This window comes from Halichoerus grypus, chromosome 7, assembly GCF_964656455.1.
Source record: "Halichoerus grypus chromosome 7, mHalGry1.hap1.1, whole genome shotgun sequence".
Lineage (NCBI taxonomy): Eukaryota > Metazoa > Chordata > Mammalia > Carnivora > Phocidae > Halichoerus > Halichoerus grypus.
In genome coordinates this window covers 125,294,428-125,307,442 of record NC_135718.1, presented here as the reverse complement: position 1 = coordinate 125,307,442, position 13,015 = coordinate 125,294,428, and the positions used below count along the sequence as shown (strand labels likewise).

General features: G+C 34.5%; 1 long non-coding RNA gene across 2 annotated transcripts in view; it reads left to right on the top strand.

Moving 5' to 3' along the window:
- The first annotated feature begins 591 nt into the window (after positions 1–591).
- Positions 592–13,015, top strand: part of LOC118521243 (uncharacterized) — a 48,527-nt gene continuing 36,103 nt past the window's right edge. For both annotated transcript variants that reach the window (XR_013449911.1, XR_013449912.1), the window contains exon 1: positions 592–788. This is a non-coding gene — a long non-coding RNA (uncharacterized LOC118521243). The remainder of the gene's footprint in view (positions 789–13,015) is intronic.

Here is a 13,015-nt window from a genome sequence, read left to right as displayed (position 1 = left end):
GAAAAGTTAATTCTATTTCTGTGTCACGATTGACTAATTTAGCCTGCTAGTTCAGAACTGCAATAAAACTTCTTTATCAAAATAAAATCTGTGAATTCATCACTGAAAAAAAAAAAATGATGTTGTGCTTCAAAACGTGATTGAGTTCCACAAAGGAATGAGATGATAATTTACTTTCTGTCCCCTCCAAAGTTAACCGGGAAAACAAACAAATAAACAAACACGTTTTTCTGACAGGCAAACAGGCAAATCACAGGCAAAACTGCAGGGCAGGGGGATCCAAAGGAAAAAAAAAAATCTTGAAAAAGCTGAGCTTCCAATCTCCTCCCACTAGTCTCTGTGAAGGATGACTTCAGTCCCTCTCTTAACTAATTCTGTCACTGTAAAATCCTACAGTCATTCTTCCACACATAAAGGACAAATAAGCTCAAGAGGAGGATCTAGATGCTTTCAGTTTTAACTATTCACCAATGGTGGAAAAGGCAGAATGCCTAAGCTATGTCCCGGTGGCCAATAGGATGGCTGTGTGTCTCCCACATGACTCGCTGCCCCTGCCTTTCACATGGGCTGTAATTTGGTTCAATTCAGAACTGCAGATAGTACAGCTTTTAGAGGAGCAAGGGATGCCCGGGCACAAGTGGCTGAGTTCCGAGTGACTTTAGGAAGCGCTTTCCTGCCTCCCTCCTTCAGGAAAACGGGGGATTTTGCACCTGTACCAGGGACAGTCTGGCAAAAGCCTGCTCTGCCTCCGGAGACAAGGAACTAGCACCAATAACCATTTTGAAATTGTAAGTATACATTTCTTTCCGTCAAGTGTACTGATGAAAATAGTTCTATGTCATAAGCATCAAAGATGTGAGGATTTTTAGGGCACTCTTTTGTAAGTGTCCGGAAAGGTATCCGGCAGGCAGGAAGATGTTTCGGGAGGACAATTGTTGCATGCTTTGTTATGTTAAGGATAAAGAATTAAAAATAAAAGTCAGGCATTCCGAAGAGTAGCTGCAGGAGGGCTGCACCCCGGAACCTTGCTCCTGTATGCTTTGTTCCTAAGAAAAAATGAAGGCACACACATATGTACTTAGTTCACTTCTTTTCGTTCTTTATGTCTAATCAGATCTGATCTGTCCCCAAGAAAAATAAAAGGCAAACTTTGCTGACTCCACTGACAAGGATACCACAGACTTTCCAGACATCTGACAGTTATTATAATTAGCTATGAAAGACTGCTAAGACACTTGGGAGCAAATAGCTCTTAAATTCTGAACAATGGCTTCAAGCCAGAGCTTTCTTTTTATTTATTTTCTAACCACCACTTTTCATTTCATAGTAATGATAGAGACCAAGCTGGTTTCGGTGTTTTCGTCCACAAAATGGGAAATAAAGTCCCGGCAGAAGTGAAAGGTGACTGGGTAAAGTGGTCAGTGTAAAGATAGAAGGAAAAGACAGCTTTCTGTGTCAGGATCCAGCCTTCCATGTATAAAGATTTTTTTTTTTGAAATTCCTAATAGGGTGGAGTGAGGATGTGGGGGTGGGGAGGAAGCATGCGGAAGCTTCTTTATAGAATGCTTGAAGAATAAAAGAATTTGGGATTTCTTCTTACTAGAAGGCAAAAGATACACTTAGCATCTAACTTACATGCTTGGTAAGGTTTTTTGATGGAGTTTCAAACAGAAGCGACATACAAACCAGTTTTTTTTTTTTTATTATTTATAAAATAATTGGAAACAAATGGGGGAAGAATGATCCTGTATTATTGCTTTCTTTTTACATTGAGCTAGGGTAATCTAGCAATGCGTTATGCCTTTACTTCTAGAATCATCCAAATTCTTAAAAAGTTATAAGCTAAGTCTCATAAGAAATTAAAAGGCACATCAAATCGATGTGATTGTGACTGATGAAGATTTTGAAGGACAAAGCCTCCAACAAAAAGAGAGTTTGTAAGAAAACATTGCCCTCCTTATTTTTAAAAGAGAGTATCAACTCCATCAATTATTGAAAGGAATTATTCAAAGGCTCCAGACATAACTAATTATGGCTTAAAGAGATCTGCCAGAGCAGAGCTTGTGTTCTAATTATAAAAGTCCAAGACGGTAGGATTCATTTTTTAAAGAGGACTTGGACACAAATTTTCACATAATCTTTTTAAAATACACCATTTTTTTTTCTTTGTCTGCTCTCATGTTATCTACACCTCCCCCACCGCCGCCCACTGTGTGCTGAGACACCTGAAGGCTAGACATAATGATCAACAGAGCTCCAGCCTGTCTGGACTCCAGCCAGGTTTTTTTCCCCCCTCTACAATCAAGGAGCTTGCACGCAATGCATGCCGAGCCTATTCCACTGCTATGTGCAGATCCGGGATGGAAGTCTTACACATACTGCGGAAAGATTAAAGACAACAATATCCCCTTTCTTTTACCCCAGACAGCCTCAATTTTTAACCCTTTCATTACCTTTAAAACCAAGACGTCTTATCCGTTCCAATGCAGGTCTCAAGGGACCCTGCAACTCCTGCATCATATTATACAGATACCCATGCCTCATTTGGTATAGAAATCTCGACAGACCCATCAGGGGGATATTTTAGGATTAACAGTGTGCTAACTAAACAAAACACAATTTACTCGTGTGGGAAATGCATTTTTGAATGAACTTAAGCTGTATTAAATCTGGAAAAAGTCATCTGTGGAAAGATTCTTGCAAACCTTGCAGAAGGTTATAGCATTTCTGATGATGCTGTTCTTTAACCGTCTTTCTCTCTCTCTCTCTCTCTCTCTCTCTCTCTCTCACACACACACACACACACACACACACACACACACACTCAAGAGACACATTCAGCCAGGCAATTATATCATTATATCACAGAGAAACCCTGGTTTGCTGGTGATGTCATCACATATAAAATTTCGCCTTTGTGGGCAACATTTTCAATCACCTAATCGCCAATGTCTGTTGGGTGTGTGCCCATAGGAAGTTCACATGTTTGTGGGGTTAACCAACACCCACAGGAAAGGACTATTTTATTTGTAGCTATCTCTTTCTTGAAGATGTGTTTGTGGGGCAGTATGGGCATGTTTATCAAGGTATCTGTAGTCAGGCAGAGTTTTCTGGTTCTAGGAAGCCTTACTAATATGCTGGTTGAACATTTTAGAGGTGGCTGAATTTCAATGCTATGAATAGGGTGTAGAAATGGTGAACATTTTGCAATCACTTGGATAAAAATGCTACAATACTGATAGGTGTTATGACTTAGTGATTCTTATTTGTCATTTAAATTTTTGCAAACATTAAATCATTTCACTCTTAACTTATTGGTTAAAGAAAGAATATATACCAATGATTTAAAAGTAATGCTCATTTCACGGGCTCTGGGTTAGAGGATAATTGGGTTAAAATTTTGTGGGCTGGTGCAGTGTTTGTATTTATTTTCAAGTTTATTTTATGGGTCTTACACTAAACAGTTATATCCCGAACAAATTGTCTAGATTTTTAATAATGTGTGTATTTAAGTGTACCATTTTATTTTACTTAACTCAAATAGAACAAAGTTTAATAATTTTATGGAGACATATTGCCATATCTGAGACATAAATATAGAACAACTGTGCATACATAATGTCTCTTAATTACTAAGTTTTGATATGTAATTTAAGTTAATCTTCATTAATATAGAACGGCCAGGTATACCTAACCAGTTCCTATATACCAAGTATTTGATACAATATTTTTTTGAATTTTGGAATTTGCTCTGAATACTTCTTTCTTGCATACTTAGAAAAGGATTAATTTTGAAAGGATTTGCAAGACATACGTATATGACCAGCACGATTTATACAGCAACATACAAATTAATGAAATTAATTTTGCTGAGGTATTGTGTGATTGTTTTAAAATAAGAGAAAAAGTGTTTTGTTCTTTTTTGCTTTCATGTTACTTCTGTTGAGAAAAGTATATAGCTCAAAGAACAGACACATTTTGTACTTAGAAAAAACAAGCTACACAAGTTAGGTGACATTCTGTGGGGTAAGACTCCAGTGTGAACTAATAAATAACTTTTTTGAGAAATTTTTGGGCTTGACTCCATAATTTTTACATAAATAGTTCTTCCAGCCTATAGTGGAGTTCTTGCCTGAGGATGAATTATATAATTGTTTTGTCAAACATAAAAAATGAACAAGTAGTTGGATTTAAATTTCACCTACTTTCTAAAAACAGAACATGACATTGCCCACTGGGGATACAGGTTACGAAAAAGGCATCTTTCAAAGAAAAGAAGATAATGGACTTGATTGAAATAGTTGAACTACGTAACGCCAATTCAGAACAAATGGTTTTTCAGAGCATAAAGGAGAAAGAACAATTTACTATAGTACAGTTTATTCTTCTTACACAATAGTAATGATTTATTTGAAATGGCAGAACAAACATAGTAAATATACAAAAACAAAAAAACACAAAACAACTGATATCTTATGTCAGAGATATGTCAAGATTCTTGTTTCATATATTAGAATATCCTTAATTCAATTATTTATCTGAAGACTTTAGTGGAAACCTACACTCTTGCTTAGCATGTATGTTGATATTATAATCATGTGTTCTTGAACATGTGTATAGATTGGCTATATATAAAATATATTTGAACATAGTTTTATGACCCAAAATAATTGTTGGTATTTTATTATAGCCAGAGTTTTGTTTTTTTTTTAATGATCTTGAGTTAGAATATTAACATATTTTAATACAATGAAATTTAGATGGGGAGGTCAACATAGCTAGGTCTATGCTAGCAGGGGGACGTACTCAGATCATGGCTAAATTAATGTATTGATGTAATTGCAAATGTCTCAAAACAAAACATATTTCAATCGTATCAAAAGATATGACTTTAATGTGGCAAACAGTATAAAATGTTATTTTTTAGAAAAACTTTGTTTTTTAACATTATGAAGATGACTTCTAAAAGTAGACTCACGCTCATAATTTCTCTTTATGAAAGAACAGATTGTGTTTTTTTAAGAAACTTGCCTTTAGGCTTGAGACCTGAAATTATTCTGAGTAGATGCCCGAGCACTGCACAGAGAATGCACAGGAACCTCAAGTCACAATGAGAAAAGAAAGAAAATTGGTTTGGTTGCCTCATGCCTCAGATTTTATTCTTTCTAGCCTACATGCAGACAGCACTCAAAATTAATTTGAGTGAAAACTCTCCAAGTTATTTTCACAATTTTCAAAAGACCCACGGTCCTGTTGATATCCCATTAAGGAGTAGTGTTCTAAGAGTGATTGAATGTTCCACTGCCTGAAACTCAGTCAAGCTCAGTGAGGCGCTGGGGTCAAATGGGCTCATGAATCACAGATAGGAAATGAACTGTGTATTGCATATTTGGAGGTTGAAAAAGAAACATTTGGGATATTTTACCGTAAACAGATTTGGGGTTGATTTCTTGGCACATCTTTTTAAACATCAAGCCTGCAGTTCAGCTGAAATAACTTTTTATATGTATAGCTAAGACCAGATGGCCACGTGCTCCTTTCTTATTTAGATGAGACTTTTCCTTTCAATAACATCTTTCTTCCTGACCTGCTTAAAAATTCCAGCGAATGAAATCAGCACAGGATTTTCAATTCTAATTGACCATGTGCAGAGGAAGGGCCAGTGGAGAAATCAGTGGAGGCATTGTAAGGCTCACTGCCTCAGTTTTGTCTTTGTGTTTTTCCCTTACTAGCCAATCTAAACTAATTGAAAACATTTAATTTTTATTAAAATTAATATAGCCGTGAGATTAATCCTCAATGCAAATTATGTGAGTTGGCTGTTTCTGCCATTTCATCATTAGTAATCCAAAAAAAGTTATCACGCACCTCCATAGTCTCTCAACTAGCTGGTAAGCAAGTGATTGGTTTAAAAAAGCATTAAAGTACTGGCATAATGATTGAGTTAAGAAGAAAGAATGACGATACTCAATTTATTTTGAACAAATCATTATTGGAACATACATATACTTCTAAATTTACCTTGAAAATATCCACCATATAAAATTCTTGGTCCATTATGTGTGTAGTCATTAAATAAAAAAGAAAAAAAATTCCGGAGATTTCATTTGGACTTGGATTACTGAAAGATAGCAAGCAGTGAAGATGATCTATATAGTGAGTGGCTCACTTAGCAAATCATATATGCTGTGAAAGTGGCCATGTGAGTTCTCAGGTTTTGTTTCTTCTGGACAAGTTCTTGACTCAAATAATTTTCTTCATAGTTTATTACTTCAAAGAGTCAAATATGTTCTCTTTTTAAAAATTTAATTTTCAAATGGTAAAAGTGTTAGATGAAAACAAGTTATCCTTCTGATCCTGACATTATTTTGACTAATAAAGATAGAAACATGTACCAAAGGTGCATATTTTTAAAATGTATAATAGAGATTAGAAAAACTCTGAATTAAACATCAGTGTCATTAAAAAATATTGGCCTCACAGTAACACTGTCTCTGATTTGGAATTCTTTGCTCATTCTTCTGCAGGTAACCTTTTACCTCAAGCATATCTACTAGTTGTCAAAAGTGGGATGCCTCATCAAAGGCACACTAGTGCAATTGTTTGAAAAATGCATCTTATGACTGATCAGATCAATTAGGATTTCTTTGCATTTAAGATTTCTTTGCATCAAAATTTCACAACAACTGAAATGCCGTTGCCCATGGGATTCACACCTATTAAGGCATGTTCTAACTACCAACATATAAAGTCAGTTCTTTATGAACCTTGTAAAAAGTCAATTTGTATTACCAAAATATTTAAACTCTCGTTACATCATTAAGTATATGCATCAATTACGATGTCTCATATTTGATAATTTTCCTCCTGATTCATGAATGTAAAAAATCCATTAGAAATAAATATATATGACAATGATTTAGCCCATTTTTATTCTGTTACCCTAAATGCATAAAATATATTTAGAAACTTGAGACATCAAAATATAAACAGAAAACCTAAGCATAATACAAAGTCTAAAAATTATACAATTTTTAGCTAAGTTTTACTTTTAAAAGAACAAATTCTAATTAACAGTGAATCTAGCCGTTTATGTAGGAGCCCTGAGTTACTCCCACTTTCTCTTCTTCCATGTTATTCTGAAAAATAGACGGATCTTAATTCTGTAGGATCACAGATAATCACAAATACTAAATGAATTTTAGTATTTTTATTTATGTGGGATCATGGCTGAGATTTGCTAGTCTGTTTTCCTGTACATCCTAATTCTTTAGATGAACAGCACAAGAGAAATTGTGATCAGTTTTGGGAGCTTTGCAGCTGTGTAAAATGTCTGCCCCTCACTATATCCCCTTTCCTGGTCTGTAAGACTGTGATCATCAGTCAGAGAGAGAGATCCTCGAGAAACCCAGGCCCCCTTTAAGTCTCCAGGGACACCATTTGTATCTGTTTTCACGTTCCTTCTAAAGAATCTTTCCCCAGACTAGAGCACACATCTGAACATTTGAGGCTTCTCAACCCAGTTTGCTATGTTCTCAGCCATTCCTGCTTAGGTAAGACTTTGCTTCACCCTTAATTATGCAGCTACGGTTCACACTCAGAGCTGAATTTTTTTTTAATTTTATATTTTTAAACTGTGAAGGAAGTGGGGCAAACAGGGTATATGTGACATCAAACGAATAAATGTAGGGGCAGATGCAGACGTCTTTGGCATTCTGAAAATCTGCAGTGTCGTAAACAGAATAATGGGATTACACTGAATGTGATTGGACAGCTCTCACTTCCAGCACGTGGACTCTACCCACTTTGGAGTGGAAGTTTTCTCTCAAGTAATGCACTTGAGGTGGACTCTTCATTCCTGCAGTTCATACTTGATTTGGTATGTTTCCTACAGGGAAATTTGCTGTTTTAACTTAAAGGGCCTAACCTTTCCTTAAGCAAATGTGGTATGAAAAGAGATTATGTCCATAAGAATATGAGAGTGGGAACTGTACCAGGGAATCCAAAGTGAGGCAAATAGTCAAAAAGTTGATTCTAGTTGGTTCTATTTTTATCATCCATATGGATTATCTAGAAATCTGTACGGAAATGTAACCTCTGTGTGATGGAAAACCAGAACTAAACCAAAATTCCATTTAAGATTTTAAGCATTATGTTTATTGCTTAGAAACATTCATGAAAAAGACATATTTCACTGATTTGTAGAGTCGTCTGATCACCTTGTTGCTATTAGCCATCTCTGGGATATCCATCAACATTTAAGGGGAGAAAATGAAACACTCGGCCACTGCTCTGGTTGTCGTAAGCACTTCACAGAGTCTCCCCCCAACCCCCCCGCCCCACCCCAGCCCTGAAAGCTGAAAGGACAGAAAGATTTAAGCTGACAACAGTGACCAGGAAGAAATTCATTCTTTGGTTAGTCTGAGGACAGAAAAGGGTTAATTTTTCAAATCTCTGTGAAGAGGGGGGAAAAAAACCCCTGGAAGATAAAAACCAAACCAAAGCCTAAGCTGCTAGTGATTTGGTTGTATTTATGGATTATACTACATCTTGAAAAGAAGAAAATCAGAGCTGTAAGATGACGCTGCAGGGGTCGTCTGGACTTTTCACTGAGTCTAAAGTCTGTTTAGTCAATGCTTATTAAGGCCTGGATTTGACCTTTGCTCTCCTCACTCCTCCCTGTTCCAGGTGCAACATTTTTGCAAGTGCTTTACCATTATTGGACACTATGTACAAGCTTCAAATTGTGAATGAACAGAGTGTGCTTAGCATAAAAAGCAATCCAGTAGTTATGATGCCGCATTAAAAAAAAAGAGGGAGAGAAAGGTTAAGAAGATCTGTAAACTTACGTCCACTTTCTTTTATAATTAATACACGGTGACTATAGGTGTTCTTCAAGAAGATCTGTAAACTTACATCCACTTTCTTTTATAATTAATACACAGTGACTACAGGTGTTCTTCAGGATACAACTAAATTCGTGATTCCATTGCAGCTTACATTAAAACCAGTTTGGTACATTATGATGAATTTTTGTAAGAATATTTCAGGTAGTGATTTCTGTCTAAACAAATTATCCTTGAAATTAACAGAGAAAATCATCTATAATTATTTTGTTTAAATTCTTACATACACACTCTTAGTAATACCTGAAGCTCTTATGTTCTAGGTTTTGTTTTTGTTTTCTAGAGGATTAATTTTACTTCTAAAAATTGCATTCACTAAGAGAAGAAAACACAAAATGCCCTAGTATTTGATCCTGGAATATAGTCAAACTTGTTTACTTCAACAATTCTATAAAGTATATTTCTGTATTTACATAGTGTTTGATAACTCTAAGAGAAAACCATTTATACATATGCATTAATTGATATTTTGAATAAAATAGCCATGTTTTTGCCTCTGAAATGTTAGATAATAGCCATAAAGCATATAAAATGACTCAAAATTAATTATATAAACATAAAAGGGGATAATAAAGCTATTGGGTATAGAATACATTAAAAGCTTTAAAATTTTATTTTATCTTTCTGCTGAAAGTTTTGATTGACAGTTCTCTAAATTACATCATTACTCATTTTAAATATATAGTTTTGAAATTTGAAGAAAAGGAAATCTCTAACTTATGAGGAAAACAAAGGTTTTAAAATTTCACAAAAGTCATATATAAACTTGTCTTTGTAAGCTAGAATACAGAAAGTAGGAAAAATCGTTTTTAATTTAGAAATATTTCAAACTGCACAAAAGGTATAAGCAATGTAAATATATTTTCATGTTTCTACCACCAAGATTTTTTTCTTCATTTACTTCATTTTTCTTCATTTACTCCAAGCCATTAAGAAATTAACCATAAACTGGTTGAAGACTCCAATCCCCTTTCTATTTCCTGATGTCCCTTTGGCTTTAGGAGTAATCACTACCTTTTACTTGCTAGATCATCTTTCATATCTTCATTTTTAATCACCATGTTACGTATCACAAACAAAAAATGAACAAAATATCAAATATGAAGTTCTTATATTCGCTGCTTCTTAATTTACATTAAAATTATTGAAAATTTTACAAGTGAACATATTCACTGGAAACCGTATTTATTCATTTCTAGTTTAAAAAAATGATGATTTAATATAAAGATTTAAGTTAAAAGATTTCTTTGCCCTACCTCCACTAACTCCCTTGGTTGCAGAAATTGAGAAAATGTCTCCTGTCTCCCTTTTATTCAAATTCTTTAGAATTGAGCCTTTTACATTTTACTGTTTTCACGTTACATAAGAGGTTGGTAATATGATTAAAGCTTTATACTTTAACATGATCTCCATTGCCCTCATTTTATTGTTTTTATAAAGGAGCAGGTATTATAGGTAGCTTCATGGATATTAGTTTTCATATTTTTACACTCATAGTATCTCATACAGATGCTTATTTTAAAATATTCTAAGGAGCCACAGAGTTATGTTTGGTTTGATTTGATAAAAAAATGTCAGCAATGTCATAGTTAAAGAAATGAGCATTGACTTTAGGATTGTTTTTTGCCTCTTCATGTGGAGTCAGATTTCCCTTTAAAGAGGAGCAAATGCATTTCTGAAAAAATGTATTGAAACCGAGATCCTTATTCGAGCACAGTATTGCTATGGATTTGCATGAGCTATGTGGTAATTCATTACCATATAGACCTCTTAATGCTATGTACCCCTCTGTGAGGGCATCAGAGTGGAAATCTGCATCAGAACCTTTACATAATCTTCAGAGAGAAAATTTTAGAATTACCTGAAGGTGAGTTTAAATTTATCTTTCCCTATAAATCCCTTACTAATTATTTAGGTAGCAATCTATCAAGAGATACCTAAAGTCAATTTAAAACTTAAGTCAACATCTTAATGCCTCAGAAAAGATGCATCTAAAATACCTAGGTCAGATACTTGAGCTCGCTCTCCAACAAAACTGTATTTTCAACTTTCATTTATGAACTACATGTGTTATTTCAAGACTGGACAATAGTAACCACTAGTAAATATTTACTCCAGGCAATAAGTAGGCTGACATAGTTCAAAGATGATAATAGATAAGTATGCAAGACTCCCATCTTTTTTTCAGGTTCAAACCAGAGTATGTTGTAGCCCTCAATAAATGTGACCCTGATCCTTTAGGCTAGGTGTAAATAATAATAATAATAGTAGTAGTAGTAGTAGTAGTAGTAATAATAATACAATGATTTTGACTGTACCATTTCTTAAAAGAATAAATTGCTATACATCATATTTAAAATTTATCTCTTCTATAATTTTTGTATATCAAATCATTTATTGAAAGATATCACCTTTTTACTATAAAACAAATTCAAGAGTATGGAAAACTGGTCTTTAAAGGCTCTTCTCTTATAACATGGCCAAAAGAACTGCAAACACATTTATGGAACTTTTTCACTTTTTCTTTCTTTTCTTTCTCCCAGCCACCTATCATCTTCCTTAGCCTTTAAGCTACCAATATCCTTTCCCTTCAGATAATTTCATAGTCAGTGTCACTCATTGGGGTTTTTTTTAATTCTCGTTTCTCCAAAACTCTGGTCAATTTATTAACATCTCTCAGTATTTTTATGTCTGTTTCTCATTATAGTCACACAGCAAATAAGAAGAACACTGGGTAAGGAATGAGAAGATATGTTAATAAGTAACTGTGTGACTCTTTGGGGACCTCAGTTTCCCTGTCAGTAGTTTAGGGAATTAGGGCTATTGGATCTCCAAGGTCCCAGGACATACCTCTGCATCATCAGCTGAAATTGAGACTATTAACAGATCAATGAATTCTGTGCTTTCAAAATAATCTCAATATGTTACACATGTGCCAAATGGTCCAGCCTATTGGAAATCTAGTCATATATTAACTTTTTCAAAACGATTCCTTTTAAATGTCTAATTTTCACTTGTTAAATCCCTTTGTCTATAAACTTTGATTCCTATTTGTGCCTTCCAAAGGATATTCTTCATCTGAATCTGCTGATTTCCTGCATGAAATAGCATATGTAAAACCATATAGTTTAAGGAGAACTTAGATAATTCAGAAAATGTATTTTACTGATGAACCAAGTCAGATCAGGAAACAACATGGTCACTTCTTCATAAAGATTGTGTGCGTGTGTGTGTGTGTGTGTGTGTGTAGGATATTCTTTGCAAACTCTGTAATAATCTGGAACCACTGGGTTGTGCAACAGAAGAAGGGATTCACTAGATCTTAACTGTTATTATTGCAATCATATGATATGACTGTGGGGGTTTCCCAGATGCTGATCTGGGCAGTAATACTAAGAGTTACAAAATAGACATCTTCAAGGTATTACCAAAATTGTATTTCAAGTTAGCACTACCCCTATTTTTATTATTGGGAAGTTGATCATTGAAACACTGTTGAGGAACTCTAACAACGTTTTTTACCCTGAATTTTAGCAATGCAAATTTACTCAGATCTCTTGTTTATGAGCAACTTAGGAAAGTTATAAATTCTCTTGCTAATTCAGGCTATGCTTTAGGTTTAAACTAGTTTATATATATGGTATATGTAGATACAACTTCCACAGGGAATAAATGCAAGGAGTTGAATTTTCACTTTCAGATGTCAGAAGCAGGGCTCATACTAAAAGTCCAAAAATCGGGAGTGCAGCATGAGTGATGGGAATCCATGGAGGAAAATATCATGTCAAGTGAGTTAAATAATAAATGTAAAGTGAATTATAAAAATACACTTGAAATATAAAGAGTTATAACTATACTGAGATTTTTTTTCTACTAAAGTCTATATAAGAGATTTAATTTATCCTTTCAGGAAATTGTGATCAACAATTTAACAACTATTCAGAGTATGTCATAAATCAGACAATTAGAAACTGATTTCTTTTTTTTTTTTTTAAGATTTTATTTATTTATTTGAGAGAGAGAATGAGATAGAGACAGAGAGAGCATGAGAGGGGGGAGCATCAGAGGGAGAAGCAGACTTCCTGCTGAGCAGGGAGCCCGATGTGGGA